The following is a 27,304-nucleotide window of genomic DNA, read 5'->3' as shown; positions in this document are numbered from 1 at the left end:
TTTATAGACAAACAATAAAAGCTGTTATCCTATTATCTTTTTCATCGTCATTATTATTAGACACTATGCCTAATAACGACGTTACTAGACACTATGTGTCAAGCACTGTCCCAAGTGCTTTCCGTGCCTTTCCTCATTTCCTCTTTGCAAGAAAATTGTACTATCCCCATATTTCAGATGGACAAACTAAGACTTAGGGAGTTGGCCTGTCCAAGTTTACTCAGCCAGGATGCTGGCATAAAGCTGACCACTGGTGAGAATACAGCAAGGCCAAGCAGAGGAAATCTAGTCTCCACTACTAGTCTCCAACACCAAACCAGCCAGCGCGCGCGCCACCTCGCGCTCGCGGAGACGCTTGGTCACGTGAGCAGGACCCCGCCCCTCCGGTCCGCCCCGCCCCGCCCCCGCCCGCGCTCCCTCCCTCTCTCCCTCCCTCCCCCTCCCTCCCCGGCCCGGTCCGGCCCATCCCCCCTCCCCACCGGCTCCCTGAGGCCCTGCCGGGTCGGGCTGCTGGCGGCCGGGCGCCGACGGCCGGACAGACGGGCGCAAGCGAGGACGGGCAGACGAACGCACGGACGGCGGCGGGCACGCACGGCCCGGGCCGGCGCTCCGAGGCCCGCCCGGGAGGGCCGGGGCCGCGCTCAGGTGAGGCGACGGCGACGCGGGCCCGTAAGGGGTGGGCCTGCCGGGCGTCCGCGGTCCCAGCCTGGCTGGCTTCGCCGGGAGGAGGCGCCGCCCGGGCCTGGCGCGGGAAAATGGCGCCGGGCGACCGTGCAGCTCGACCCGAGTGCGGGCCCGGCCCGGAGCCGCCCTGCCCGCCCGCCGCGCTCGTGTCCCCGTCGCCATGTTGGGGAGCGGGCCCGGGGCCTGCGGGGCGGGGGCGCTGGAGGGAGCGGCGGCCGGACCCGGGTTGGGGAGGGTGCGGGACGCGGGGTCCCAGGCGAAGAGGGAGTGCAGGGCCGGCCGGGGTCTGCACGGGGTGGCGCTCCAGGCCTGGGGAACTGGCGGGAGCCGACGTAGGGTCGTGGCCAGGGTCGCGGAGAAGAGACACTGAATCGGAACGGAACCGTGGTTGGGGCCATGGACTGAGGGGATGGCAGGTTTTGGAGCTGGCTTAGGCCAAGAGTAGTGTTCCAAACCCTATGGCAGGTACGTCCTAGGGTGAGGGGAGGTGACCTGGGGGCCATCCTCAGGCTGTCAGAGCTGGAGCAGTTCTTTGCAGAGAGGGGAGGAGGTGATTGGTTAGAAATGGGGGTACAAACGAAGGTATCAAATTGGGGCGGTCCCGGGGCTGAATTGCAAGTCCTTATGACTCTCAAATGACTGAGGACTTTTGAGATCCCTGGAGCCTTCACCCATGATTGTGGGGAGCAACAGGAAAAGAAAAGAGCTTGATGAAAAGAGTAGGCGTAGGTGGGGGTGCTGAGGCTTAGATGTAGGAGCTGGCCAGCAAAAGGGGTACAGAGAGTGGAAGTGGTTGGCAAGAAGGGAGAACCTCCTTCAACTTATGGTTTTGTGTGTGTCTTTAAAAGGAGGGACTGGGCTGTTTGGGGGCGGTGACCCAAGGTGTCTTCCCAGGAAGGGGACAGCCCACTGCTTAAGAGCAGGGTCACCTGGGGAGGTCATCAGAAAGTCGTTATTGAAGCCAGTTAGAATGGTGAAGAAGAGTGAATGTGTTAAAAACGACAAGTGCCTTAGAGATCACGTAAGGATTTCAGATCAAGTATTGATTTTATAGCTAAGACACAGAATGGTAAAGTTGACTTTTGAAAGTCTTACACCTTGGTGACAGAGGGGGTTCCTGGAAGTGGTTTGCTAGCTCCTTGTTCAACACTTGCCTTAAAGGACTTTGCTATTTGGAAGAAAAGTGTTAAGAGTCAAACATGACAGCATATATTAGAGAATCATTAATTAATTTACTGCATTTTGTATATTTGTAACAAGTTTTGTGAATTCAAAGGCTGAAATGGAATCAAAAAAGTCTAGGTAACCGGCTATAGGATATGTCCCAGCTCACCTCCATTGAAAAATAAGTTATCTTTAAGAACCTCTAACTTTCTGAAGTTTTGAAAGAGATGTTCTTTCTCTTTTAGATTTTTCTGTATAGCAAAGGGACACACACACACACACAAAAAAAAAAACTAAAAAAGGGGGGGGGGACAAGTGAACAGTGCTAGAGACCTAGAATCTGCATTGTTCTCAAACTTTAATTGAAGTTCTATCATGATAAATAATTATTCAGAGTTCCCATGGACTATGGGAAAGTTCTGAGGGAAACTGTAAATTAGTCATCATATACAGTTAGCCCTCTGTATCCCTGAGTTTTGCATCTGTGGCTTCAACCAATCCCAGGTGAAAATATTCTTTTAAAAATTGTTATTATTAACTAATTCATATAGTAAAAACAACTACTTACATGGTGTTTACATTGTATTAAGTATAATAAGTAATCTAGAGAAGATTTATATTTTATATTTATATATAGAATATACAAATACTACACCATTTTATATAAGGGAATTGAGCTTCCACAAATTTTGATATTCTGGGAATCTGTATATGATGACTAATTTACAGGAATCCATGGATACCGAGGGATGACAATAATAGATCTAGGACCCTAAATAATCAAAATTTTAAGACTTTCAACAAAAAGTCCATTTATTTATTTATTTTCTGGGAGTGCTGGGAACTGAACCCAAGGGTGCTTTACCACTGAGCCACATCCCGCCCCGTTTTTATATTTTATTTTGAGACAGGGTCTTGCTGAGTTGCTTAGGCCCTCACTTAGTTGCTGAGGCTAGGTTTGAACTTGCTATCCTCCTACCTCAGCCTCCTGAGCTGCTGGGATTACAGGCGTGCTCCACTGCACCAGGCTCAACAAAAAAGTTATAAATGTATTTATAAAATGAGATTTTCAATACCATACACAGCAACACAATTCATTTGTTCTGTTTTCGTTTTTCTTTTTTTTGTTGTTGTTGTTGTGCTAGGGATCAAACCCAAGGCCTTGTGAATGTTAAATATGTACTACTCTACCACTGAACTATATACTTTGGTTCTGTTCTGGATCTTCTAATTCAGGGAGGCCTGACCTTATCTCTGCCATGGGCCCTTTTACCATCTAGTGGAGCATATGGATCCCTCTGAGAATACCTTTTTTTTTTTTTGAGGTGTTGGGGATTGAACCCAGGGCTTTGCACAAGCTAAGTAAGCACTCTTCCACTGAGTTACATCCCCATCCCTTTAATTTAATTTAATTTTTAAGACAGAGTCTTGATAAATTGCCCAGGTTGTACTCAAGCTTGTGATTCTCCTGCCTCAGCCTCTTTTGAGTAGCTGAGATCATATTAACAAAATACACAAATCATGACATACATATACACACAAACATACACGTGTTTCTTTATTAACACATTAAAAAAAGCAGATCTAGGCTGCACGCGTAATCGCACGCGTAATCCCAGTAACTGGGCAGGCTGAGGCAGGAGGATTGCAATTTCAAGGCCAGCCTTAGCAATTTAGTGAGGCTGTTTCAAAATTAAAAATAAAGCTGGGTGCAGTGGTGCACACTTCTAATCCCAATGGCTCAGGAAACTGAGGCAGGAGGATTGCAAGTTCAAAGCCAGCCTCAGCAAGAGCAAGGTACTAAGCAACTCAGTGAGACCCTGTCTCTAAATAATATACAAAATAGGGCTGGGGATGTAGCTCAGTGGTTGAGTGCCCCTTAAATTCAATCCCTGGCACCCAATAAATAAATAATTTTTAAAAATTAAAAGGGCTGAGGATTAAGGATGTGGCTCAGTGGTTAAATGCCCCTGGATTTAATCCCTGATTCAAAAAAAAAAAAAAAGGAAAAAGAAAAAGAAAATCAAATCTAGGATTGAGAGGGGTTCAGTGGTAGAGTACTTGTCTAGCATATGTGAGGCCCTGGGTTTGATCCCCAAAACAATGAATCAGATCTAGTGATGGGTCTAATCATTATAATTTCAAAGACATCATGAGCCTAGATAATACTTCAAGATATCTGTAGCAGCTATAGTATGATGAGAAGAAATTTGTGGGTTTTTTTTTTGTTACAGATTAGATTTTGATCCTATTAGGTTTGTTACCTGTATTTATATTTGAGTAAAATGGTAACTTTTCGATAGAGATTAGTGAAATGGTTTATTTTTTCCATCCAAATTCATAGATTCCCTTCCCCCCGAATTACACATGTGTATTGTCCTCTGGACATTCTTTTTTTTTTTTTTTAAAGAGAGAGTGAGAGAGAGGGGGACAGAGAGAGAGAGAGAGAATTTTAACATTTATTTATTTTTTCTTAGTTCTCGGCGGACACAACATCTTTGTTGGTATGTGGTGCTGCTGAGGATCGAACCCGGGCCGCAAGCATGCTAGGCGAGCGCGCTACCGCTTGAGCCACATCCCCAGCCCCTCTGGACATTCTTTTAGATGTCATTTCTCTTCTACCACCAGGCATGTCTGATTCAATAAACATTATGGTGTGTGTCAAGAATTATGTTAGGTAGGCTCTGAGGAGTCAAAGGTCTTTAAGGCAGAGTCATTTCACTTTGGGTACTCGGTTCCTAGAGAGAAGTAGACATGTAAATAATGACAGTTCAGGATGGCAACTATTAAAGAGTCTAAGGATACAGAGGTGGCTATGTCTGCTCTAGGAACTTTTGTGAAGGAGTGACATTTGAGATATGTCCTGAAAGGTAAAAAAAAGTTTGCAAGTGAGAGTTACAGAGAAGTGTTTTTCAGGTAAAGATAATTAAAAAAAAAAAAAGTTTTAGTTATAGATGAACAGAATATCTTTATTTTGTGTATTTATTTTTATGTGGTGCTGAGGATTGAATCTAGTGCCTCACATGTACAAGGCAAGTGCTCTGCCACTGAGCCACAACTCCAGCCCCTGAAGACAAATTTTTAAGGATGTAATTGAATATAGTTGAAGCAAAATGAATGCAAAGGTGTGGTCAGAGATTAGACTAGAAAGACTGTTTGGAACCTGGTTATGAAGAACCTTGCTAGGGAGTTTGGACTAAATCCTCAGCTCAGAGTTGAGATTCAAGATTTTTGAGAAGGGGAGTATATAATGAGGTTTAATTTTTTCAGAGATGAATGGATGCTTTTTCTCTGTAGATAGAGTGAAGAGCAGGGAAGAAGTAATGAGGGCCTGAACTATGGTAGAGGCCGTGGGCATTGAGCTGAGTTAGAATTTTTAGGTATTGGTGATTGATATCATGAGTGAGTGGAGGTGGGGGTTATACTTCTCATTTGGGGTAGAAGCTGTCAATGACAGTTTTTTAAAAAGGGTTAGGGATGTAGCTCAATGGTAAAGCACCTATCTAGCATACAGGAGGCCCTGCCTTCAATTCCCAGCTCCATACACACACACTAAAAAGAAAAGAAAAGAGATGAAAATTGGCACAGATATTAAGGGAGAAAAATATTTTTCGTAGGATAACACTTTTAAAAAATATATATTTATTTATTTTTTAGGTGTAGATGGGCACAACACAATGCCTTTATTTTTATGTGGTGCTAAGGACTGAGCCAGGATCCTGCCCACGCTAGGCAAGCGCTCTATCCACTGAGCCACAATCCCAGCCCCAAGGATAACACTTTTTGGGGTGTACTGGAGATTGAACCCAGGGTTGCTTTACCACCGAGCCACATCCCCAGGCTTTTTTATTTTTTAAGAATATTTAGGGCTGGGGTGGTGGCTCAGTGGTAGAGTACTTGCCCAGCACACGTGAGGCACTGGGTTCTATTCTCAGCACCACATAAAAATGAAATAAAGATATTGTATCTACCTACAACTAAAAAATAAATGTTAAAAAAAATTATTTTTTAGTTGTATTTGGATACAATACCTTTATTTTATGTATTTATATGTGGTGCTGAGGATTGGACCCAGGGCTTTGCACATGTTAGGCGGGTGCTCTACTGATGAGTCACAACCCCAGCCCTTATTTTTTATTTTGAGACAGGGTCTTGCTAAGTTGCTGAGGATCTCACTAAATTGCTGAGGCCGGCCTTGAATTTATGATCCTCTTACCTAGACACTGGGATTACAGGCATGCATTACCACATCCGGCAGGTTAATAGACTTGCAAAGCTGTCAAGTTTGGTGTAGTTTTAGTTAATGAAATCAGAGGTAAGTGGCAGCAGACATAAAAGGCAGGGTTAAGATGGGGAAAGTATACCAAGAGTGTAGGAAATTTGTGGGTTCAGCAAACTCTGGGCCAGAGGTCAAATCTGGTCCTATCACCTGTTTTTGTAAATAAAGTTTCTTTGGAACACAACCACACTCATTCCTTTACATATTATCTGTGGTTGCTTTTGCACTGCCAATGACAGAGTTGAGTAGTTGTGACAGAAAAGTTGTGTCGGCTCACAAAGTTAAGAATATCCTTTACAAAATGTTTGCCAACCCTGATCTTCATGTCTGATTTGTTGGATATTTTAGTTCTGTTGTTCCATTTAATTTCCAAATCATAGAGAATAACCATCTTGACTTTTCCCTTCTGGCTGATCCTCCATGCTCTGTGTTCCTGCAGCATGACAGACCCCTGGATATTTAACATAGCAAGGTCTGATGTTCTGGTGTGTGCTGTGTGGCAACTGTGATAGTGCTGGATTTACACAGTTTAGACAACCCTGAGGCTTGTTCAACCATCCATCTTTCTTTCTTTCCTTCCTTCCTTCCTTCCTTCCTTCCTTCCTGCCAGGGATTGAACTCAGAGGCACTTGACCACTCAGCCACATTCCCAGCCCTATTTTGTATTTTATTTAGAGACAGAGTCTTACTAAGTTGCTGAACAACCTGCTCTTGCTGAGGCTGGCTTTGAACTTGGGATCCTCCTGCCAAAACCTCCTAAGCCACTGGGATTACAGGTTTATGCCATCACGCCCAGCTGTTCTACCATTTTTCTGTTTTGTTGTCTTTTTCAAAAGATTTCTTTATGTTTTTTGATTACTAATCTTTTGTAGTTTATCAGTATTACAGATGTCATTTCCCAGTTTCTTTCTTGCTCGTTTTTTAAAAAAAATATGTGTAAGGTGTCTGGTTTAAAAGTTGTAAATTTTTTTTTTTAAAGTATTTGTTTATTTATTTTAGTTTTTGGCGGACACAACATCTTTGTTTGTATGTGGTGCTGAGGATCGAACCCGGGCTGCATGCATGCCAGGCGAGCGCGCTACCGATTGAGCCACATCCCAGCCCAAAAGTTGTAAATTTTAATATCAAATTTATCAACCTTGCACTCCCCCAAGATTTTGAAATTCTTTCTTTCTTTTGCTACCAGGGATTGAACTCGGGGGCACTCAACCATTGAGCCATATCCCCAGTCCTATTTTTTTTTAAAGTTTTTTTAGTTGTCAATGGACTTTTATTTTACTTATTTATGTGCAGTCCTGAAAATCAAACTCAGTGCCTCACATATGTTAGGCAAGCACTCTACCACTGAGCTATAACCCCAGCCCCCCAGCCCTATTTTGTATTTTATTTAGAGACAAAATCTCACTGAGTTGCTTAGTGCCTTGCCCTTGCTAAAGCTGGCTTTGAATTCGAGATCCTCTTGCCTCAGCTTCCCAAGCCACTAGGATTACAGGCCCGTGCCACTGCGCCTGGCTGAAGTTATTCTTTATATTGTTTTTTAGACTGCCGTTTTGCATTTAATGTTTAGAACTCTAATCAGTCTAGAATTGATTTTTGAGTATGGTGCAAGATAGGATCTAGTTTCATTTTTCCCCCTTTAAGCAGTTTTCCCAGCACCATTTATTGAATGGGGCTTGGTTTCAAATGTGAGCTTTTTGGTAGAGCCTGTTTGAGGTCCTAATTTCACCTCTGCTGCTTGCTGTGTGACCATGGACAAATTATGTAATATCTTTGTCCCTCAGTTTTTGCATCTTTAAAATAAGAATAACAACACTTGCCTCATAGAGTTGTTGTGAGGATTATGGTAAATGGGTTAATTCATATAATATATAGAACAGGGCCTGATGCCTACAAAATGCTCAATAAATGTCAACTGTTGTTTAGCTCTACTGTTCATTTTTGATTCTCCAGCTCCTGGTAAAGAGGAGACACTCAAGTTAATTTGACTTTCAAGTTAAATCAGAATGGTTGAGAGCTAGGCTGAGATGTTTTCAAAGAGCTGTTTAGTTTTAGGGCTGCCTTAGACTGTCTCTGGCATAGAACACCTTCCATACCATTACTTCTTTTGCAGTGAATTTCTGTTTCAGAGGATACAAACTGGCAACCTGTGACTGAATTTGACCTGCACACATTTGGTATCACTAACATCTTAAAAATTTAAATATGGGGTTAGGAGTGTAGCCCATGGTAGAGTACTTGCCTAGTGTGCTTGAGGCCCTGGATTCAATTCCCAGAACTGCCCCCCCCCAAAAAAAAAAACTCCAGAGTTTCTGGCTTATCTTGAAAAACTGGAAGATTTTTCAAGCCCATATGTATAGCAATAGTCAGATGAAACTTTTAGATAAAATGTGTTTTTCTAGTTCTCTGTATTATTCTCTTGCTTTGCTGATTTACTTTGACTTTGTAGATATTTTATTTTCTAATTCTACCTTACTGAGAATTTAAACCTTGCCTCCCATAACCAACAAATGACATTGGGTAGGGACAGGATGGCTAAAAAAGCATATGAGTTTGTGGGCAGGTAAATACTAAAATTTATTTCTAAGGCTGAGACATACTTGATCATAATGAATAAAATGATGCTTGAAATTAAAAGATTCACTTCAACTTCCTGAAGTTACCAAATTGATAGCCTGGTGTGGTGGCACATGCCCATAATCCCAGTGGCTCAGGAGGCTGAGGCAGGAGTGTTGCAAGTTCAAAGCCAGCCTTAGCAATGGCAAGATGCTAAGCAACTCAGTGAGACCTTATTTCTCAATAAAGTTCAAAATAGGGCTGGGGATGTGACTGAGTGGTTGAGTGCCCCTGAATTCAATCCCTGGTAACCCCCACCCCCCAAAAAAGAAATTACCATATTGTGATAGAAAAGAATACTCTGTCCAAATTATGAAATAGTGCAGAAGAGGTCTTTTTATTTCTTATGTGGAGCTATTGTCCAAGAGAGTGGTTGCATGAGAGAGAGGAAACAGAAATTCATTTGTCAAACATTTATTGAGCCCTATCATGTATACTGAAAATTGACTAGAACTTTACAGGATACCAAGATGAATCTAGCCAGGGTTTGTGTGAAGAGAAGTGTCTGTACCTTGTTTGGAGCTTAGATATCAGAGTATGGTCCTTGAACGATGTGGGCCATTAGCAGAGCTCTCAAGAATGATTAGGATCTTTATACTTGCAAATGAAACAGTATTTTCCAGGCTGAGTGAAAACTTGAGTATAGTTATTGGTTTTTAAGAGAAACCAGTTCACCTGGAGAACAGAGTCATCACCTAGGATGGTTGTGGAGTTGTTTTTAGCTGGAAACAGAAATTGATCAGCAGCAACAATAGTAGTAGATAAAATAAAACTTTGAGTCTGGGCACAGTGGCAATCCTGGCAGTGTGGGAGGCTGACACAGGAGGATCATGAATTCAAAACCAGCCTCAGCAATGGTGAGGTGCTAGCAATTCAGTGAGACCCTGTCTCTAAATAAAATACAAAATAGGGCTGGGGATGTGGCTCAGAGATCGAGTATCCCTAAGTTCAATCCCTGGTACCTAAAAAATTAAAAATAAAAAAAATCAAACTTTGAAAAATTGTAGTGCACAATTTTGTTGTTGTTTTATTTTTTGAGCAGGGGTATCAGGGATTGAACTCAGGGGCACTCAACCACTGAGCCACATCCCCAGCCCTATTTTTTTGTATTTTATTTAGAGACAGGGTCTCACTGAGTTGCTGAGTGCCTCACTTTTGTTGAGACTGGCTTTAAATTCGCCCTCCTATCTCAGCCTCCTGAGCTGCTGGGATTACAGAGGTGCACCACCGCGCCCTGGCCTGTAGGGCACAATTTTTGCTGGCTTGCTTTTGCTAGATAATATGCTGAACATTTCACCAGTGGTACTTTATTTATCACAACAACCTAGTGAGATAGGCACTGTTTTTTCTTCCCTTTTTACAGAAAAAGAAACTGAGGAATAGAGCTAACAATTGATGAAGAATTTGAGTCCAGGCAGTCTAATTGCAAAGCCTGTCTTCCTGATCTCTACATACTATGCTCCCAAATCCTGGAAGGCTTTGAATATTCTTTTTTGTAGAAAACTGAGAAGTTTGGATTTGATTGCTAAATAGTAGGAAGCCATAAAAAGTTTTTAGCCATACAGTGATATAATGAAATCTGCCCATTAGAAAAAGAATCCTGATTGTGAAGTACAGGATCAGCATGGGGAGAAACTGATATGATAAAGATGGAACCAGTTTACTCCCTCCCTGCTCACTCTTTAACTTGAAGATGTGGTTTATATATTCTGTTAGTGAAAATAGTATGATTAGTTAATAATATTAACTATGTCAGTTAATGATATTAATGATCACCAAATTCACAGGGTACTCATGCTATAAACAGGCATTTAGATTTGTATTTCTCACTAGCCAGCAGCCACACCCCCAACATACACATAGAGAAGCAACAAAAGTTCCCATTAACCAATTTCTTTACTGATATTGAAACTGTTGAATATTAGTTCCATGGTACCCATTTATATACATTTTCTATAAAGACCAGACAGCAATATCTCACAGGAAGTAATAGTTACGTATTTGTGAATCAAGTTTATGTTTATTATGTTAAGTCCCTTTCCATTTTATTTATGTGTTTGCTTATTTATTATTTATAGTACTAGGGATTGAACCCAGGGCTTGCACATATAAGACAAGTGCTTTACCACGGAAATACATCCCAGTCCTTTTTATTTTGAAACAGGGTTTCACTAAATTGCCCAGGCTAGCCTCAAACTTGTATCCTCCTTCATCAGTCTCTTGGGTAACTGGATTTACAGGTGTGCCACTATGCCTAACTCCCTTTCCGTAATTTTAATTGTTGTATAGAAGAAAGGCTGTGGCTCTTTTTTTTTTCATTTTTGTAGTTGTAGTTGGACACAATGCCTTTATTTTATATATTTTTATGTGGTGCCAAGGATCGAATTCAGTGCCTTGACTCGATATGCTAGGTGAGCGCTCTACCGGTGAGCCACAACCCCAGCTCTAAGGCTGTGGCTCTTATAAAAAAATTCAGACTTAAAATTTTCACTGGGCTGGGGATGTGGCTCAAGGGGTAGTACGCTCACCTGGCATGCTTGCAGCCTGGGTTCGATCCTCAGCACCACATACAAAGATGTTGTGTCCGCCGAAAACTAAAAAAAATAAATATTTTTTAAAAAAATTCTCTCTCTCTCTCTCTAAAAAAATTTTTTTTTCACTTAGAAAAATTCAAAGGCACTGTGGTTAACCACCAAATACCAGTAAATGTGGGAAGATTTTAAATAAATAGGCATCTTATAGACATAGCAATGCATCAATCAGTAGATCCTGATTTGTCTTTTAAATAAATATCCTTTCCCATTGTGTACATTAACTAAGAGTGATATGTACCCCTGGGGTCAATCTCTAGTACCATTTAAAAAAACAGAAGAATAAGAGTCTTCAGTTGAACTTTTTTGGGTTGTGTTTAACTCTTTAGTATATGTGAAATGACTCATTTAAAAGCATTATGATCCGAATAATTAAGTGTTGGGAAAATTTTCCTTATGGTAGTATATGTTGACTGCCTTTCAGGAGTTGAGAAGTATACACAGTTGGATACCAAAGTCAGTGAATGCTCAAGTTCCTTATATAAAATTGTGTAGTATTTGCATGTAAGCTATGCATACTTTCCACTATGCTTCAAATCATTTCTAGATTACTTTTAATACCTAATATAAGGCAAATGTTTTGTATATAGTTACTATACTGAATTGTTCTACATGTTCTACAAGTTCAGTACAAACACATTTTTTTTCCCTAGTATTTTCAAGGGTATGAAGGATCATCTGTAATTTCTGCTTTCCAGAAAATTGATCTGAGAAAGGGAAGCAGACATAAAAAGTATGGCAGGTTATGTTTTAAATGAGACAGTAAGAACTATGGGAATTCAGAAAATAGAGATGACTTCTACTTGGAAGGAAGAGAAATCTTCATGGAAAAGGTGTAGAATTAGTTCCCTGTGGCTGCTATAACAAAGTACTAAACTAGATGACTTAAAACAATGGAAGTTGGGGCCAGGAATGTAACTCAGTGGTAGCATGTGACAGGATCCTGTCTTCAATCCCCAGTACTGCAACAAACAAACAAATAACAAGTTTATTCTCTCACAGTTCTGGAGGCTGGAACCTCTATTCAGGGTATGAGCAGGGTCATGCTCCCTCTGAGACTTTGAGTGGAATTCTTCCTTGTCTCTTCCTAGCTTCCATCAATTCTTGGTGGAAGTGCATTACTTGCTAGTGCATTACTCTAGTGTCTGAGGTCCACCAAGTTCTCGATTTATCTTTGTCTCTGTGTCCAAATTTCCTTCTTATAAGGACAAAATGAATTAAGAGCTCTTAATACTTATACTCTGGTATAACCTTGCCTTAACTAATTGCATCTGCAGTAACCCTATTTCCAAATCAAGTCACATTCTGAGATACTAAAGGATAGGACTTCAGCATATCTTTTTGCCAGGGACATAATTCAGTCCATAACAGTAGCATTTGAGATGACAAAGCAGCTGTAAATTAAAATTTACAAATTGAAGGGTAAGATTGCAACAAGTGTAGTGAAGGAGAAATGAACCAAGGGAAATGACAGATATGTGAAAGGATAAAGAATAATTAGATAATGAAATATAAGTCTGATTTGCTGGTGTGTTGAGGAGTTGTGGAGAGATGAAGCCTGGGTAGTTTGGGGCCCTGGACAGGTCTAGGACATTTGAATGTTGCTAAGGCATGATGGGTAGGAGTGGAGCTGGGGAGAGATGTCACAGTAGAATTTTAAAATACTGGATGACTGATTCCAGCTTTGGATAATTGAAGCTTTAGAGTGATTTTATGACCAGGTGATCATAGTTAAGTAAATACCCTAAGAAAAGCAGATGGTTCGTGATTAAACACACCCAGCCTTCCTTATTTACTTATGCCAATAACTTCATCAGGATGGTCAAGAAATCCTCTTATAAAAAAATCAACCCAGGGACTGGGATTGTGGCTCAGCGGTAGAGTGCTTGCCTAGCTTGTGCAAGGTCCTGGGTTTGAGCCTCAGCACCACATAAAAATAAATAAATAAAATAAAGGTATTGTGTTCAACTACTACTATAAATAAATAAATAAATAAACAAACAAACAAACCTAACAAACTTAGGTTATTTTATTAGACTCTTCTCTTGGTCAGTCATCTGTGGACATTAAGACAGACATCAGCTTTTCAGGGTCTGTTCAAAAGCCTCTCCGTGGGTTTCGGTTTAATTATGCTTTCCTTTTCTTTTTTTTTTTTAATTAAAAAATTTTTTTTTAGTTGTAGTTGGACACAATACCTTTATTTTTATTTGTTTTATTTTTATGTGGGGCTAAGAATCGAACCCAGCGCCTCACACATGCTGGGCGAGAGCTCTACCTCTGAGCCAAAACCTCAGCCCCTTCATTTTCTTTTAAACTTTTCTTCGAACTCACCTCCTTTTCATTCTATCTTTTACCTCTTGATTTTTCCTCTGAACTTTGTTTAGTTTTTCCATAGTTTAAAAAATATCTGACTAGTGGAGAGAATTGAGATACTGTCTATTGATACAGACTATGATGCAGACTGTGTACTGCCAAGGATATATTATTTTCCTTCCTTCCTTCCTTCCTTCCTTCCTTCCTTCCCTCCTTCCTTCCTTCCTTCCTTCCCTCCTTCCCTCCTTCCTTCCTTCCTTTCTTCCTTCTTTCCTTCCTTCCTTTCTTTCGGATTGAACCCAGGAGTGCTTAACCACTGAGCCCCATCCCTAGCCCTTTTTTATATTTTATTTAGAGATAAGGTCTTGCTGAGTTGGCTTAGGGCCTCGATAAATTGCTGAGGCTGGCTTTGAACTCATAGTCCTGTCTCAGTCTCCCCAGGTACCATCACACCCGGCTATCTTTCTGTTTCTTTTTAATGGTGGTTATGTTGGCTTTGTTCACAGTAGGACTGTACTCAGATTGAGAATACTCATTCAAATTGTGGGCAGTAATAGCCCTCAGGTGCTTTTCCTTACTTGTGCCTGGGCAGTTTTTCCTCATTCTGTATTTGCATTGTTCATATTTTCTTTAAGAACATGTGCCCCCATGAAAATTTTAAAACTGTGTTTAAAAATTACAAGCACATAACAGTATTGTGTGTGTGTGTGTGTGTGGTGCTGGGAATTGAAGCCAGGGCCTTGTGCATGGGAGGCAAGCACTCTACCAACTGAGCTAAATTCCCAGCCCAGTCATCATCATTCTTATACAGTCTTTACATGTTTAATTAATACAGAGATTTTGGAGTCTGTGTGTGTGTGCTGCTGGAGATTTAATCCATGGCCTCATGTATAGTGTTTTTTTATTTGGCAATAGGGTGATGCAGTTTTCTACATGTCTCTGTATCATTTTTAGTGGATACATAATAACCAAACTTGATAATTTGGCATTTGAATGATTTTCAGTTTGTTTTTGTTTTGTAATTATCAGTTATACTGTTATAACATCTTTTTATAAAACTTCCCCTCTATTTTTTCTTAGAATATATCCCTGAAGTGATTTATTTAATCAGGGTTAAGGATATCTTTTTTTTTTAATTAATTTTTTTTTTTTTTTTTTTTAGCTTTAGGTGGACACAATAGCTTTATTTTAATGTGGTGCTGAGGATCGAACCCAGTGCCTCATGCATGCCAGGCGAGCGCGCTACTACTTGAGCCATATCCCCAGCCTGAGGATATCATTTAAAAAAATTTTTTTTGTAGTTGTAGATGGACACTATGCCTTTATTTTATTTTATTTATTTTTATGTGGTGCTGAGGATCAAACCCAGTGCCTCACACAAATAAGCAAGCACTCTGCCACTGAGCTACAGCCCAAGGATATAATTTTTTAACCAACCATATTGCCAGATTATTCTTTAGAATGGCCACCAATTTTTCTCACCACTAGCTACTAGTTAATGTTGTATTTTATAAATTTTTTTCTTCTAGTATTCTAGTGATACCTCACAGTTTTGTGGGTTTTAAAAAAATATTTAAATGTTTTATCATAAAAAATTTCAAACATATAAAAAAACCCACCAGAAATAATACCTACCACCTATATCCAACATGTTGCCATATGCTTAATAATATATTATGTTAAACCTTATAAAAATAAAGACATCGTGATACCAAGCCTTTAAATACTTTAGCCTCACATATCTTACAAATAAGGACATTCTCCTACATGATCAAAATGCAATTTTACACCTAATGAAATTAGGTATAATTTCTTAATATTATCTAACATTAAGTCTGTAATTAAGGGCTGGGGATGTGGCTCAAGCGGTAGCGCGCTCACCTGGCATGCGTGTGGCCCAGTTTGATCCTTAGCACCACATACAAACAAAGATGTTGTCTCCGCTGAAAACTAAAAATAAATAAATAAATATTAAAAAAAATTTTTTAAAAGTCTGTAATTAAGTAATTCCTTGATACTATCTAACATTAAATCTATGTTTAAGTTTCTCCAAAAAAGCTATTTTGGAGACTTGTTTGAAATGGAATAAAATTAAGGGCCCATGCATTGCATTTGTCTGTTGTTATACCTGTAGTCTTGTTATTGTTCTGGGATCAAACCCAGAACCTTGTACATGCTAGGTTAAGCATTGTACCACTGAGCTACATCTCCAGCCCATTTCTATAATCTTTTAAAAAATTATTATTTTACGTAGAATGCTTTCTATATCCTGTCTGTGTCTTCTCCCACTTTTTTCCATGGCATTGTTGACATCGGAGCAGTAGTTTTCTTGTTGAACGTCCCATACTCTGGATTTACCTGATTTTTTTTTCTTTGCGACCTTTAACTTGTTCCTTTATTCCTTGTATTTTCCTAAGCTGGAAGGTTAGAAGCTTATGCATTAAATTCTGAAGACTTGATTTAGATTTTGGTTACATATTTTGACAAATATTCTTTACTTTGCATCATATCATGAAGTATGTAAATATCCCACTGTTTTTTATTTTAAAAAGATGAGTTTAATCTGTTTACTTTTTAAATTATAATTTATTTATATTTTATACAGTGCTGAGGATTGAACCCATTGCATATGTGCCAGGCAAGTGCTCTACCACTAAGTCACAATCCCAGCCCATCTGTTCCATTGTTATTGATAAGTTTGATCATAGGGTTAAGGTGGTAATCATTGTAAAGTTGCTTTTTTTTGTTGTTGTTGTTACTAGCAAATAAGTTTTTAGAAATTTTATCAGTGGTGATCAATTTTCAAGTAATAATGTTCAGTATAGCTCATCTACTAGCACTTATTTTTCATATCATTTGACTACTTATTCAGTATAAATCTGTTTTCCTTTTATGTTTGTACTATGCATGTAAAATTTTATTTGATGTAACAAAGAATGGAGTGTTGTTGGGACTGTCTGGCACATGTGAGGTACTGGATTTGATCCTAAGCACCACATAAAAATAAGTAAATAAAGGTATTGTATCCATCTACAACTAAAAAAAATAAATAATAAATAATAAAAAGAATGGTACATTGTTATAAAAGATAAATTTGAAGTGTTAAGATATAGCTAAAAACAAATAAAACTTAACCAAGAAAAAGAAAGAATTACAGATTGCAACAATAAAATAACAGACATTTATTTGACAGGATTTTGTGGTGATTTGTGTTTGCTTTTTTAAAAGAGCATTTTAAGAAGATAAACCTAAAAAATACAGAACTCTTGAGTAAAACACTTATTTTTCTTTGTGAAATAGGGGAAAAATTTTGAGTTGATAAAAGTTACTTTACACCCCCACCCAAAAAGTACCTAGACTTTGGGGGGTTTTTTATGTTGTTTTTTTTTTTTGTTTTGGAAGTTGGGGAACAGGGATTGAACTCAGGGGCACTCAACCACTGAACCACATCCCCAACCCTATTTTATCAATTTTATGTAACTATTTTTTCTGTTATTCCTGTAATCAATTTTTTCTTATTATTTCTTTTCTGTTATGAATTAAATAGGATTTTCCTTTCAAACCACAAACACAGTATATGTTTATTGCAACAAGCTGAATTATACATTTCCTTCTAAATCATTAAGGAAATATCTAGTTCCTCCGTTTTACTAGCTACATAATATTCCATTTATATTGTTTTTTTGCTCAGTGTGTTTTCAGATTTTTTTTTTAGTACTGGAGGACTAAAATCTCCACGTACTGGGCAAGCAATGAGTCGTGCCCACAGCCCTTTTTTAAACTTTTTTTTTTAATGTTTATTATTTATTTTTTAGGTATCGGTGGACACAACATCTTTATTTTATTTGTATGTGGTACTGAGGATCGACCCCAGCATCCTGCACATGCCAGGCGAGCGCACTACGGGTTGAGCCACACCTCCAGCCCTTAAACTTTATTTTGAGATAGGATCATGCTAAGTTTCCCAGGCTGTTCTCAAACTTGTGATCCTCCTGCCTTAGTCTCCCGAATAGCTGAAGTTATGGACATGGGCTACCACACTAGGCCCCAGTAGCCATTCTTGTGCATATAGTTTTATGAAATGGAGCTTTTACTTCTGTAGGATAAGCCCCAAATGTAGGTTAAAAGTTCAGTTTATTTTAGTTTTATTATGAACTTCCAGTTTGATTTTCTCAAAGGTTGTCACAGTTCTTATTCCCACTGGGACTGAAGAATAATTAAATTTCTTGATAAATAATCCTTAAGCTTTTTTATATCTAAATGGAGAGATTCTATTTAGCTTTAGCTCTGGTGAACTGTCTTTTCATTTTCAAATTTAAGATTCCTAGACTCAGATAGTGTCCTGCCCCAAATTATTCAACTTTTTTTGTTTTATTTTTAAAAATTTTCAATATTTTTTATTTGTTCTAATTAGTTGTACATGACAGTAGAATGTTTTTTGATACAGCATACATAATGAAATATAACTTCTTATTCATCTGGTTGTACATGATGTAGAGTTACACAGGTTATATAATCATACGTGCACATAAGGTAATAATGTCTGGTTCATTCTGCTATCATTCCTACCCTCATGTCCCCTCCCTTCCCTTCACTTCCCTCTGTCTAGTCCAAAATACCTCTATTTTCCCCTCTCCCTTCTTGTGAATTAGCATCCACATATCAGAGAAAACATTCAGCCTTTGGTTCCATCTATTCAAGGACACCTAGGTTGTTTCCATAGTTTAGCTAATGTGAATTGAACTGCTATAAACCTTGATGTGGCTTTGTCACTGTAGTATGCTGATTTTAAGTCCTTTGGGTATAAACCTACAAGTGGGATGACTGGGTCAAATGCTGGTTCCATTCCGGGTTTTCGGAGAAATCTTCATATTGCTTTCCATAGTGATTGTACGACCAAATAATACAACTTTAAGGAAGGCCACAATTAGATCCCAGGGCACACCTACCTTGCCATGCTCAGCCTAGCCCTCTTTCTAATTCACCTTATGTTTCATTATCATGAATAATGCTAGTATATTTTGCATATGTACCTAGTTGATTTTATACTAATAATTTGACGTATTACTCAACAGATTATTGAGAGCATCAAAAAAAAAAAAAAAATGGGTACCCAGGTTAGGAAATAGTTGCATTGCATTAGATGTTTAATTCTCTTAAGTGTAAGGTGAAACAGCTGCGATAACTTGAGAAATCTGTGTTTTTCATTAATTTACTTCCTTGTTTTTGCAGTTGTCATTTGTAATATAATTTTTCAGATAAGTAGGAGAAAAAATGTTAAATTAAAAATATGATGTCAGCATATTTAGTTTTGAAGCAGAAGGACAGTGACAAGAAGTACAGATCTGTAGCTAAACATCTGTGAGGTAGGCCAAATCACAAAACTTTCGTGGGACTCTGTTTCTGTACCTACTTAATTAGAATCTGTAGGGGTTTCTGCCCAAGACACATGCACTGTATCTGTTTTTTTCTGTTTTTTTTTAAAGTATTAATTGTAAAGTATAACACACATAAAGACAAGTGCACAAATCATAAGGATAATGAATTACAAAATGAACATACTTTGTAACCAATACAGAAGTATTTTGAAAATATCTTGTTTTATTTGGGATTATAATAAGCTTTCTTTGTTAAAAACCACTGGACTAGAGATCATCTTGGGTCTTTTACAGCACTTTCTAGAATAAAATTATAAGAAACAGTGACAGAAGGAATTTGGCCAGTTACAAAAATTTACTTTAAATAGATTTATTGGGTTTATGTTTGGTCTTTTCTTCTGATGTTTCTCTTCTTCCTCTTTGCCCTTTTTCTTTTTTGTCTAGGTCCTGGGAGGAATGGAGAGGGGTCCTACTGACTATCTTTTCTGAGAGTGGTCAGAGAGTTCTTAAACAGGTCTGTTGCTTCTCTAGAATACAAAGAAATGTATTATTTTTAAAAGACTTTGTTTCAACTTAAAGTTTTGAATTAGACTTTTTTAAAAGAATTTATTTTGATCTCAGCATTCATAGGGTACTTTACTTTGCCAAGCTATAGGTGGCATGCAGGTTGGATCCAAACCAACTAAACGAGATCTGCTTAATAGAAAAGCAGTCAGTTGTGTTGAATAGGTATAACATGGCAGAATTCTTCATTGGTTCCATAGAAAGAACCAGAAAAAGATAAAAAGGTAAATTTCTCAGTTGTCCATGATTTTGGAAGGAATGGAATAGAGGTATAGATAAAACTAGAAAAGAAAATAATTATTTGGCCCTTTCTGATGTTCTCAGAATTTATAACATGAGGTGGAGGGGTAGCTACTTAGCAGATCTCAGAAGGACAAGTGGATATACTTTTTGTTTATATTCAGCTATCTCTTTCTATGTTATCATGAATGACCTTTACCATTATTCAGACAGATTAAAAACTATAGCTCAGTGATTTCTCAAACTTTGCTTCATATTGCAGTCATCCACAGGGTTCTTGGAAAACTACTGATGTCTTTGTCTCTGTCCCCACTGCCCAGATTGTGATTTAATTGCCCTAGATGTATGGAATTGACGTGGGCATTGGAATTTTAAAAGGATCCTTGGTGATTCTCAAGTGCCAAAAAGTTGGGAACCACTGCTCTAGCTAGTTAAAGCAGAACTGGTCACTTTGCAACTGGTGACTCCCCACCACCCTGTCCCCATGTAAGTATTTGGATAAATATAGAAATAAGGGGATAAATACTTCAATTTAAGAATCGTGTGCTTATTTCAGCCCAAGTTCTTACTACATAAAACGTGGGACTGTGTCTGTATTTTTATCATCATTGTATCTTTAGCATTGAGAATGGTACCTGGCATGTATTGCATACTTAAATATTTATTGAATGAATGAATGAAATCATCAGTCTCTCGGGAGCTGAGAGTATGCTTTTACCAAATATTCAAATAGGTTATGTAGTGTGGTGTGGTAGTGAAGAGCCTTGCTTTTAGAATCTGATTGCCTGGGCACACTCTGGCTGTATGTATAGTCTTAAGCAAGTTACTTAACATCTCTGTCCTTTAGTTCCTCTTTTGTAAATGGAGGTAATAGAACCTATTTCATGGTGGTTTTGAGGGGATTAATTGAATTAATAATGCAAAGTGCTTAGAACAGTGCCTGGTATATAACAATATTTCTGCAAGTTTTAGCTACTGCAGAATTCAGGAAGCTCCAAATTCTCTTTAGTTTCAGTAATTAACCTGTAGAATATTATTTTCTCACAAAGAAATAGCATATTGTATTTAATGATTTACTCCTTGTTTTTTTTTCTCCCAACAATATGTCTTGGAGATCTTTCCACATAGCAGCACAGACAGCATCCTTATTCTTGCTCACTGCATTTCTTTTTTTTTCTTTTCTATTTATTACATTTCATTTTTATGGATTTGATCAGTACCTATTGGTGGGCATCTGGATGAAAACAGTATGGAGTGAATACCTTGTACCATTTTTTTAATATTTATTTTTTAGTTGTAGTTGGACACAATAAGTAGCTTTATTCTATCTATCTATCTATCTATTTATTTATTTATATGTGGTGCTGAGGATCGAACCTAGGGCCTCACTAGGCAGAGCGCTCTACCACTGAGCCACAACCCCAGCCCTGTCCTTTTGTTTTTGACAGGTGTATCTGTCAGATCACTATCTAACAGTGGAATCGTTTTGTTAATGGTATATGTAATTGATATTTTTTAAAAAATGTTTTTTAGTTATAGTTGGACACAATATCTTTATTTTTTATTTGTATTTATTTATTTTTTTAGTTGTAGTTGGACACAAATCCCTTATTTTATTCATTTATTTTTATGTGGTGCTGAGGATCGAACCCAGGGTCTCGAACATGTGAGGCAAGTGCTCTATTGCTGAGCCACAACCCAAGCCCCTGTAATTGATGTTTGGATATATATATTACCTAATTACTGGCATTAACACCGATTTGCACTACCACCAACAATTAAACGAGAGTGCCTGTTTTCTCCATAACCTTAAGATAGTACATTATCAAATTTTTGGATTTTTGCTAATTTGATGAATGAAAAGTGTTGTTTTTTTTTTTTGGGGGGGGGGTTCTGGACTGATGGTGGTGCTAGGGAATGAACTCAGGGCATCATGCATGCAAGTACTTTGCCATTGAGCTATACCCCCTAGCCCTGCCTCTGTGCTGAGAGCTACATTTTATTATGTTAAGGAAGCACTTATATACTAATTTATTTGACGTTTTAAAAATATGATTATTAGAGTGGGGATATAGCTCTATTGGTAGAGTGTGTGCCTCTAGAATGTAGAAGACCCTGGGTTCTAATCCCCAACACCACACACACAAAAAAAATCAGGAATGTTTCTTGAATTTTTTCAAATTACAGTATCTTTGGAGTGGATCATATAACTTCTCCCCTTAATTTCCTAATAACAAGTCTTCCTTAAACTTGTAGAACAGTCTTCACTTTATTATGATGCATTATCTTTTTTAAAAAATATTTTTTAGTTGTCATTGAATCTTTTTTATTATTTATTTATTTATATGTGGCGCTGAGGATTGAACCAGGATCTCATGCATGCCAGGCAAGTGCTCTACCATGGAGCCACAACTCCAGCCTTCATGATTCTTTATATTTTAATGTACTGTCAGGATCTATTTAAAATTTGATTTAGAATCTTGTATCACTGTAAAAAGGGTTGGTTTGTAGCTCTCTGCCTGCAATTTTTTTTTTTTTTTTAAATTGCTCTGGTCTGGACATGGTGGCTCATGCCAGTAAGTAATCCCAGTGACTTGGGAGCCTGAGTCATAAGGATTGCAAGTAAGAGACCAGCCTAACCAATTTAGTGAGATCCTAAGCAACTTAGCCAGCTCCTATCTCAAAATAAAAAATAAAAAGGACTGGGGATGTGGCTCAGTATTTAAGCACCCCTAGCTGCTTCAATTTCCAGTACACACACACACACACACACACACACACACACACACACGTGTGTGTGTGTTTTATATGTGTGTGTTTTATATATGTATAAATTGTTTTATATATATATATTTTATATTTATATAAATTGTTTATATATATATAAAACATCTATCTGGAACAGTTTCAGATCATTAGACTTATATATGTTCTTCAAAGGGTTAATTGTATTTTGTATTAAATTTGTATGTGGTTCATGGGGGTTTATCATATTTACATATCAATATTTACATATCAATAAAAGTTTGAGCAAAGTTATCTCAGTGATCCTTTTTATTTCCTCTGTTTCTATTTCTTGCCATTTTACATATTTGAATTTTCTCCCTTTTTACTTAATTAAGTTAACTAGATGTTTAACTTTTTTTTTTACTTTTTCTCCCAGTGATTGATTTCTATTTTATCTATATTGATTTTTTAAATTTTGTTTTCTTTCATTTCACTTTATTGCTTTTTTTTATAACTTTTTTTTTTTTTTTTTTAGAGAGAGAGTGAGAGAGAGAGGGGGACAGAGAGAGAGAGAGAGAGAGAATTTTAACATTTATTTATTTTTTCTTAGTTCTTGGCGGATACAACATCTTTGTTGGTATGTGGTGCTGCTGAGGATCGAACCCGGGCCGCACGCATGCTAGGCGAGCGCGCTACCGCTTGAGCCACATCCCCAGCCCCTTTTTTTTATAACTTTGAATCAGGTATTTAAGTCATTTATTTTCCTTCTTTTTATTCCCAATAAAGGTCTTTTTTTTTCTTTTATTGATTTTATTTTTTTTAATACACGACAGCAGTGGAATGCATTACAATTCTTATTACACATATAGAGTACAGTTTTTCATATCTCTGTATATAAAGTATGTTCACGCCAATTTATGCTTTTATACATGTATTTTGGGTTTTTTGCATTACAATAATTAATACACATATATACCACAATTTTTCATATCTTTGTTTTGTACGTAAAGTATGTTGATACCCAATTCAAGCCTTCATACATGTACTTTATATAATGATGTCCATCACATTCCACCATCCTTGCTAATCCCCTGCCCCCTCCCTTTCCCTCCCACCCCAATTCATTGAATCCTCCCATGCTCTCCCTCCCTACCCCACTATGAGTCAACCTCCTTATATCATAGAAAACATTTCTGCATTTTTTTTGAGATTGTCTAACTTCACTTAGCATTTTCTCCTCCAACGCCATCCATTTACCTGCAAATGCCATGATTTTGTTCTTTTTTAATGCTGAGTAAAATTCTATTGTGTATATATGCCATTGTGTGTGTGTGTGTGTGTGTGTGTGTGTATACACATATACTTTTTTTTTTATCCATTCATCCACTGAAGGATATCTAGGTTGGTTCCACAGTTTAGCTGTTGTGAACTGTACTGCTGTAAACATTGATGTGGCTGTGTCCCTGTAGTATGCTGTTTTTAAGTCCTTTGGGTATAGTCCGAGGAGAGGAATAGCTGGGTCAAATGGTGGTTCCATTCCCAGATTTCCAAGGAATCTCCATACTGTTTTCCAAATTGGTTGTACCAATTTGCAGTCCCACCAGCAATGTATGAGTGTACCTTTTTTCCCATATCCTTGCCAACACTTGTTGTTTGTCTTCATAATAGCTACCATTCTGACTGGAGTGAGATGATATCTTAGAGTAGTTTTGATTTGCATTTCTCTGATTGCTAGAGATGATGAGCATTTTTTCATATATTTGTTGATTGATTGTATATCCTCTTCTTGAAAAGTGTCTGTTCAGGTCCTTGGCCCATTTGTTGATTGGGTTATTTATTTTTTTGGTGTTTAGCTTTTTGACTTCTTTATAAACCCTAGAGATTAGTGCTCTATCTGATGTGTTGAGGGGTAAAAATTTGCTCCCAGGATGTAGGCTCTCTGTTCACATCACAGATTGTTTCTTTTGCTGAGAATAAACTTTTTAGTTTGATTCCATCCCATTTATTGATTCTTGGTTTTAATTCTTATGCTATAGGAGTCTTATTAAGGAAGTTGGGGCCTAATCCCACATGTTGAAGATTAGGGCCTACTTTTTCTTCTATTAGATTCAGAGTCTATGGTTTAATACCTGGGTCCTTGATCCATTTTGAGTTAAGTTTTGTGCATGGTGAGAGATAGGGGTTTAATTTCATTTTGTTGCATATGGATTTTCCTGTTTTCTCAGCACCATTTGTTGAAGATGCTATCTTTTCTCCAGTGCATGTTTTTGACACCTTTGTCTAATATAAGATAAGTGTAATTATGTGGGTTAGTCTCTATGTCCTCTATTCTGTACCATTGGTCTACCAGCCTGTTTTGGTGCCAGTATCATGCTCTTTTTGTTACTATTGCTCTGTAGTATAGTTTAAGGTCTGGTATAGCGATACCACCTGCTTCACTCTTCCTGCTTAGGATTGCTTTAGCTATTCTGGGTCTCTTATTTCATGACTGCTTTTTCTATTTCTATGAGGAATGCCATTGGGATTTTGATTGGAATTACATTAAATCTGTATAGTGCTTTTGGTAGTATGGTCATTTTGATAATATTAATTCTGCCTATCCAAGAACAAGATAGATCTTTCCATCTTCTAAGGTCTTCTTTGATTTCTTTCTTTAGGGTTCTATAGTTTCATTGTACAGATCTTTCAACTCTTTTATTAAGTTGATTCCCAAGTATCTTATTTTTTTTTGAGGATATTGTGAATGGGGTAGTTTTCCTCATTTCCTTCTTAGAGGATTTGTCATTGATATAAGAAATGCCTTTGATTTATGGGTGTTGATTTTATATCCTGCTACTTTGCTGAATTCACTTACTAATTCTGTGAGTTTTCTGGTGGAGTTTTTTGGGTCTTGTAGGTATAGAATCATATCGTCAGCAAATAGAGCTAATTTAAGTTCTTCTTTTCCTATACGAATCCCTTTAATTTCTTTCATCTGTCAAATTGCTGTGGCCAGTGTTTCAAGAACTCTGTTGAATAGGTGAAAGAGGGCATCCCTGTCTTGTTCCAGATTTTAGAGGGAATGCCTTCAATATTTCTTCATTTAGAATGATGTTGGCCTGAGGCTTAGCATAGATAGCCTTTACGATGTTGAGATATGTTCCTGTTATCCCTAGTTTTTCTAGTGTTTTGAACATAAAGGGATGCTGGATTTTGTCAAATGCTTTTTCTGCATCTATTGAGATGATCATATGATTCTTTAAGTCTATTGATGTGATGAATTACATTTATTGATTTCAATATGTTGAACCAACCTTGCATCCCTGGGATGAATCCCACTTGATCATAGTGTACAATCTTTTTGATATGTTTTTGAATTCGATTTGCCAGAATTAATTTATTGAAAATTTTTGCATCTATGTTCATCAGAGATATTGGTCTGAAGTTTTCTTTCTTTGAAGTATCTTTGTCTGGTTTTGCAATCAGGGTGATATTGGCCTCATAGAATGAGTTTGGAAGTGCTTCCTCTTTTTCTGTTTCCTGAAATAAATTGAAGAATATTGGTATTAGTTCTTCTTTAAAGGTCTTGTAGAATTCGGCTGTGTATCCATCCGGTCCTGGAGATGGTTCGTAATCTTTTGATGGCTTCTATTTCCTCACTTGATATTGGTCTGTTTAAGTTGGGTGTATCTTCCTGACTCAATCTGGGCAGATCATATGACTTAATAAATTTGTCTATGCTTTCTTTCAGTTCACTTTATTGCTTTTTAAATAACTTTGAGTCAGGTATTTAAGTCACTTATTTTCCTTCTTTTTGTTCTCCAATAAAGGTATTTTTTTAAAAAAAAAATAGTTGTAGATGGACAAATGCCTTTATTTTATTTATTATATTTTTATGTGATGCAGGGGGATTGAACCCAGTGCCTCACACATGCTAGGCAAATGCTCTATCACTGAGTTACAGCCCACCAGTAAAGGTGTTGTATGGCTATGAATTTTCTTCACTGAACTGGCTATATTCTTAGGTTTCTATGTGTAGTATTTCCTTATGGTTTTCTAGAAATTGGCAGTTCTGATTTGTAATTTTTAAAACCTCAGTCCAAAGTTTTGCTGTTGTTTTACAATGGAAAAGACCTTTATTTCTTAATTTTACTTTGAATTTATAATTTCAGTGCATTATCTTCAGATTATTTGATTGTCCTATTGTTGGTTTTTAGGTTAAGATTTTCTTTATGGTCTTTTAAAATTCCTTTTTCTTGAACTAAAAAATAATTACAGGATTTTTTCTCTAATTATTAATTATTAACTACTAGTACATATATCCATCTAGAATTTGAAGATTTTTAAAGCCAGTGCTTGGGCTGGGGTTGTAGCTTAGTGATAGAGCACTTGCCTGGTACTTGTGAGGCACTGGGTTCTATCCTTGGCACCACATAAAAATAGATAAATAAAATAAAGGTATTTGTTTATTTACAACTAAATAAATAAATAAAATTTAAAAATGAAAAAAGAAAGTCAGTACATGCAGTAATGTAAAATCATAACACCCAAATTAAAGATGTTATAGACTTATATATATATTTAATAAGATATATTAAATATATATATGAGATATATTTTAATATATCTTATTAAAATAGATAATTTTTTTCTGAAGTGTGCCAAAATAATACATTTTTAAAAATATTTATTTCTTAGTTGTAGTTGGGCACAATAGCTTTATTTTTTTATATGTGGTGCTGAGAATCGAACCCAGGCCATCGCATGTGCTA

At 37.6% G+C, this 27,304-nt stretch overlaps 1 protein-coding gene across 11 annotated transcripts in view; it reads left to right on the top strand.

Moving 5' to 3' along the window:
• Positions 1–427: 427 nt before the first annotated feature.
• Ncoa6 (nuclear receptor coactivator 6) overlaps positions 428–27,304 on the top strand; it is a 93,403-nt gene continuing 66,526 nt past the window's right edge. For 5 of the 11 annotated variants that reach the window (XM_078051666.1, XM_078051665.1, XM_078051668.1 and 2 more), the window contains exons 1-3: positions 428–645; positions 19,467–19,536; positions 20,147–20,312. The gene's annotated coding sequence lies outside the window, so the exon portion shown is untranslated. Of the gene's footprint in view, positions 646–4,325; positions 4,477–19,466; positions 19,537–20,146; positions 20,313–22,184; positions 22,213–23,163; positions 23,297–27,304 lie in introns of all 11 variants that reach the window. The other 6 variants (XM_078051659.1, XM_078051660.1, XM_078051661.1 and 3 more) reach the window with 6 other exon arrangements.

The sequence above is a fragment of the Ictidomys tridecemlineatus genome, chromosome 5 (genome assembly GCF_052094955.1).
Source record: "Ictidomys tridecemlineatus isolate mIctTri1 chromosome 5, mIctTri1.hap1, whole genome shotgun sequence".
Taxonomy (NCBI): domain Eukaryota; kingdom Metazoa; phylum Chordata; class Mammalia; order Rodentia; family Sciuridae; genus Ictidomys; species Ictidomys tridecemlineatus.
Note: the sequence above shows the minus strand (reverse complement) of the source record. Positions and strands in the feature narration are given on the sequence as shown.